Raw genomic sequence first — 5,919 nt, forward strand, 5'->3', positions numbered from 1 at the left:
CTGCATCCCGTCTTTGAGCTATACGCCCCCCCTCCCCATAGACTGACTTTGATAGGTGTCAATCACATGACATTATGCCGGATGATGGACAGGTGAGTAGTTCTACCCAGCTGTCCAAACTGGCCCAAAGGGGTGTACAGGGAGACATGCCGCCTAATTGTATGCAGTAGGGGAGAAACCAAACAGAGGGAAGCAAGAGGGGGAAACGGCTGGTGTGATGGAAGGCGGAGGGATAGAAAAGTCTCTGCAAGCAAACAGTTTGGCAAGAGTGATCTGTCCCTCTTCAGCAACCCAGTGGATTGGGAGGAAGAGAGAGAAAGATGGGAAGAGAGAAGGGAATGGCAGGCAGAAACAGGGTGGCCATGCGTACCTCTGGCATGTGGCCCTTGGCATATCACCTCCAATGGAATGTCCTGTGCTTGGATTATATCCTTGTCTTATTTTTTGTATGATGTCTGTTAGTGGGGGAGGGCTGTGCTTGTGTATTCATTTTTATAATGATATTGGCATATTTTGTATTTTTGTATAATTAAATGGATAAAAATAAAAGTTCTGCTGGATGTTTGCTCAGATGAAGGCAATACTGTATTTTCGTTATGGCCATTTCGAAAATGTTGCTTTTATGTTCTTTGTTAGCTGCTGCTTAATTGGAAAATCGCACCCTGTTGTGAATCCTTTCCTTTCAAAAGGCTGATATACTTACAAATATATTTAGAAATGAGAGTTACAAATACATCTTTACATTTATTAAGATGCAGCTAACTCCACTCAAGCTAACATTAAATGACTGATTTTGGGAAGAATTTATATCTCATGGTTCTGTCCATAAAACTGTTGATTCTTTAATGAAAATTAGAAAGTGGTGGCACCATCCTTGTCCTGCAGGTGGCGCTGTGGGATTTTAAAAGCCCTGCTTTTAAAAGTTTCCTGCTCACTGCATTTCAATAGGCAATTTTGCCAAGTAGACTTCTGGGGGGGGGGACTTCCTCTATCAGGCTGCATTTCATTTTTCACTAGACCCAGCTCTATGCATTCCCATTTTAATCTCCAATGACAAATTATTGCAAAACAAAAAAAACAAAACAAAAAAACCCCAGCAAAGGCATGTTGTGGTTCCTTATGGGGCTAAGAGATTTGTGATGGCATTTGCTTTTTTACAAACAAGAGTCCACTTAAGCCAATGAATTTGACTCAGTAATTTTACAGATACACACACACCTGGTTATATTGGGGGGGGGGAGCTGCTAGCTGGGGGCAGAAACCCATGAAATTCAAGAGACACGAATCTCTGATATGTCTACGAAAAGCTGAAATGTAGCATTTTGACCATTCACAACAGCAAAAATGGGTAACACCATATAATACCCATGGCATTATGGAAACTTAATATCTGTAGGAGAAGAGGTAGCATGGCTGTCGATTAAGCCCTGAACCATGGATGGGAAAGTGCCAGCCTAGGGTTCAAATGTGGCCCTCCATGCTCACCAGGACCTCAAAACTCTTTGTAGGCCACACTTCCTTCCCCAGGTCATACTCCTCATACCCCAAGTGTCTTTCCCCTGGCAGGAGTGTGTCATTGAAGCCGGGGGAGAGGGTAGGCAGTGTGGTGTAATGGCTAGAGTCCACATTTGGTCATGGGCTTAGAGTCCCCCGTCTCCTGCTCTAGCGAAAGCAGTTCTTGGAGGGAATGTTTATTTTGTGTACGTACACGAGTCGGTTCTGGCGTCCCCGATGTACAGAGTAGAGATGCTGTATGAAAAAGCACCTTCAGGAAAGGACCCGGTGGATTTCATGGTGCAGGCTGCAAGGGCTAGGCTAGTTGCTGTTGGTGGGAGGAGGAGGAGAGATTGTGGCTCTTGTACATTGCTGAACTAGATAACATTGGTACATTTGACCCACGCAACAACAAAAAAAGGCAGGCTGCTGTACATGGTTGCTGAATCATAGAACTGGAAGGGACCACAAGGGTCTGCAATGCACAAATCTTTTGCCGAACACGGGGCTCGAACCCACGACCCTGAGATTAAGAGCCTCATGCTCTCCCGACTGAGCTATGTTCCCTTTGAGATCAGTGCAGCTATTAAACTGGTGTCCTAGATTCTGTCTCCTACGTTAGCAATTTTCAACAATGGAAGAAAGGAGCACTTGTACCAGGCTTCTCGCTGGGAGTGTGTGCTTTTTAACGGCTTGATTAATTGAGCCCATGTAAATTGAGACTTGGGCTCATAACTATCAGTTGGATTCCCTTTAGCCCCAGTGGGAACATTACAGCTTTATTAAAATTCTATGGCACCTGTTCAGGACGCCCTCCCTAGTTTTGCTCAGAAGATGAACGATGTTATCGTGAAAACAGAGTAGCCTTCCAACAGGGGCACAGAGTATGATTGAGCGATCCTCTGTTAAGTTTATTTGTCAACGTGACCTAGAAAAACTGATGTAGACCAGAGACTCAGTACCAGAAACCACAAGATGGTAAAGATGAGTTCTATGAGTGTGTCTTCTTCTGCCCTTCAGGATTCCATCTCCCCAAAGATCTAGACTTCTGGGGCATTATTTATCACCATTTCTTCTTCTCCCCCTAACAAGGGAAAGAGGGTAACAGAGGGGAAGAATATCCAGTAGGATTGTCATTTTCTCTTTAAAATAAAATAAAATTATAACCCACCCCTTTCCCAGAATCTCAGGTTAGGAAACAATGCAAGCATCTAACTCTGTGTGGGGAATCTCTCTCAGGTCGAGGGCTGCATTTGCTCCCGGGAGCCAAATGGCAGGGGTGGCACCAGAGACAAAAGCGAGCAGAGCAATTTCCCCTTTGTGGGATGGGCTAATTTCCACATGCACCTCTGCAGCCAGGCAAATTGAAGACGGTCTCGGCCTGCAAGGACACATTCCGTTCCAGCCCAGGCAAACACACTCAGATAAGCAGGCACAAAAATCAGGCATTATCAGACAATACCAAAGCTTGTTCCCACTTCCCAGTTCCTTTCTTGAAAGTTCAAAGCACTGAAAAGGAATGAAAGTTCACCTGTCCCTGAACTACTGGATAAATAAGCTCATGATTTGTCCACAGGAATCTCGGGGTCAGGCAGGATCTAACGGTATCTTGTACAGAACATGCTCTCATATCTGTGGGCGGCCCAAACCATAGTTTGAGGTGGGCATCACCAGTCACGTATTTTGGCTGTTTTTGGTGTGCACAGAGGCCTTTATTCATGCCCTGCACCCACAAAAAGATCCAGGGCAGGTGAGATGCACTGGCATCTTGTATAAGACACTCTCCCCTTTGCTTGGGGGTGTGACTTGCCCTGACATGAAGCATATTTTGGAGTGGGTACCCCCAGTTACATTTTTCCCCCTGCACACTTTGCCTATTATTGCTACCGTATGCATAGATTCCCCTTGACCATGCAATGTGTCTGGGCCAGATGGCATGCATAGTGGATACTCCCCCCCACACACACACACACTTTGCTTGGGGGTATGATTCTTCCTGTCCCAAAGCATATTTTTCCCCTACATAAGTTAGCTATTTTTATTTTATTTTTTTGTCTCTGCCATTGAGTGTGTGCCATGCACCCACAGGAACTAGTAAAAAAGGTAAAGGTAAAGGACCCCTGGATGGTTAAGTTCAGTCAAAGGCGACTATGGGGTTGTGGCGCTCATCTCGCTTTCAGGCCGTGGGAGCTGGCATTTGTCCACAGACAGCTTTCTGGGTCATGTGGCCAGCAGGACTAAACTGCTTCTAGCGCAACGGGACACTGTGACAGAAACCAGAGCACACGGAAATGCCGTTTTCGGTACCTGTTTATCTACCTGCACTGGCATGCTTTCAAACTGCTAGGTTGGCAGGAGCTGGGACAGAGCAACGGGAGCTCACCCCATCGTGGGGATTCGAACCGCCAACCTTCTGATCAGCAAGCCCAAGAGGCTCAGTCCCACCCCTGTCCTTGCTACAGGAACTAGTGCACACTAAGTTACTAATTTTTATATGGTTTCATGATGTCACTTATGAGCATTTTGCAATCATGATAGTTTTGATTGATTATCTGCATTGTTGTGCTTGAAGGAGGGAGTCCTCTGATCATGATATAAGACATTGGGCACCCCAGCATTTATTTGGGGTTTCAGGGATATGTGAGCTTTACTTTGGAGTTCGGGTGTCATGGGTTAGGAGTCAGCTTCGCCTGCTGAACTGCAGCCTGAAGGGGGAAAAGGAGGAGTGACTCCACCTGCAACTGATCAGCCTTCAATGACACAAAGGAGAAGGTACTGATGAGAACCAGCTGGCTTCAGTCTACCTAAGCAGAGCTTCCAGTAGCCTTCAGATGCTGGTAACAACGCCTGTAGCTCTTGGCCCTACCTAGCTGCTTCCTCCTAGTCTTGACCCCATGGTCATTGGGATCCCTGACCCCTAGACCATCTGACCATGTGGATTGCTGTTCACCTGCCCCTGGGACTGGACCGGACTTTGGATGCTGACTCTGCCTCCAGGCAAATACACCTCAGAGAATCTTCTGGTTGCCTGGCCTCCCACTCCCACTTAGCTCTGCACGTTGTCGCTCGGCAACGAGACTACAGCAACAGGAAGAGATGGACTTTCCTTCCTTTGCAGTGTTTTGAGCTTTCGAGCAAATAGGAAGTAGGGAGCCAACTTGAGCAACCCCATAATCAGGCCTTGTACACCTTGGTACTTGGATGCCAAGAGGCCTTCAACCTGCAGGAGGAAGATGCTAAGTCCCTGCACTGATTGCATTCTGAATGGCTATTCTACCTGTTGCCACACAACTGTGCCACTATGAATGTGCAGAAATGGAGCTGGGTTGCAGCTGTGGCAGACTGCACAGCATTCTGCCATTACTTGGTGCTCAGCAGGAAGTTGCAGTAGCAGCTCTCCAGGAGTCCTTGTATTCAGAGACTGCAGCAAGCAAAAACATTCTGTGGATATATGAACAGAATGCCAGAAGAAGTACAAATCTCTGTCATCTCCTGTGATTGCTGCAATCACAAAATGGGCTCAATCAGGCCTCGCTTTTGGGCTGATTGAGGGCTAATTTAAGTGATGCATGAAAGTATCCTTGGCTTCCTCAAATGCAGAAGGTGCTCCAGCTATAACCTAACTCATTTCACTATGCAAAGGCCAATTATCTACTCACAGCAGAGACTGTGCTTCCTTCCTTCCAGGTAAGCCATTGTTTGCTTTGCTATTCTATTAATAAGAACCTTTGAATACAGGCAGTAAGGATGGAAAACAGTCTGCAAGAAATGAACAATTATTGAACAGAAATAATAGCTTTTCCTGTCTGGACACAATGTCCCAAACCAAGAAATTTTGAATTTAAATTGCGGAAGTTTTAACAGAGCAGTCGTGCATAAGGATTAATATACCTCGTGAATCACAGATATGAGTTCGTTAGTACAGATGTAACAGTCTCACACATTGCTAAAAACAAAGAGCCACGTGTGTGCTCTTCCTATTATTATTATTATTATTATTATTATTATTATTATTATTATTATTATTAAAGATTTTCTTGGTTTACAGAAATATGTGCAATGTCTCTTGTAACGTTTTTGCAAATCAGTTTTATTTGTTGAGACATTGGGAAGAAAAGGGGAAAAGAGGTAGATGGGGGAAGGGTGGGTGGGGTGACGATGTTTCTATTTTGCTTAATATATGTGGGTTTTGGGGGTTTTCCCCCCCCCCTTGTTTTTGTCAGCGTCGCTTGTGTAGGTTCTCTGCTGTTCGCTTGTGTTCCTTTGATGGTGAGAGATGTTGGGGTTGGCCTAGGGCAGGCATAGGCAACCTTGCCCCTCCAGATGTTTTGGAACTACAACTCCCATGATCCCTGACCACTGGCCCTGTTAGCTAGGGATCATGGGAGTTGTAGTTCCAAAACATCTGAGGCGCCAAGGTTGCCT

This window comes from Zootoca vivipara, chromosome 3, assembly GCF_965207765.1.
Source record: "Zootoca vivipara chromosome 3, rZooViv2.hap1.1, whole genome shotgun sequence".
Lineage (NCBI taxonomy): Eukaryota > Metazoa > Chordata > Lepidosauria > Squamata > Lacertidae > Zootoca > Zootoca vivipara.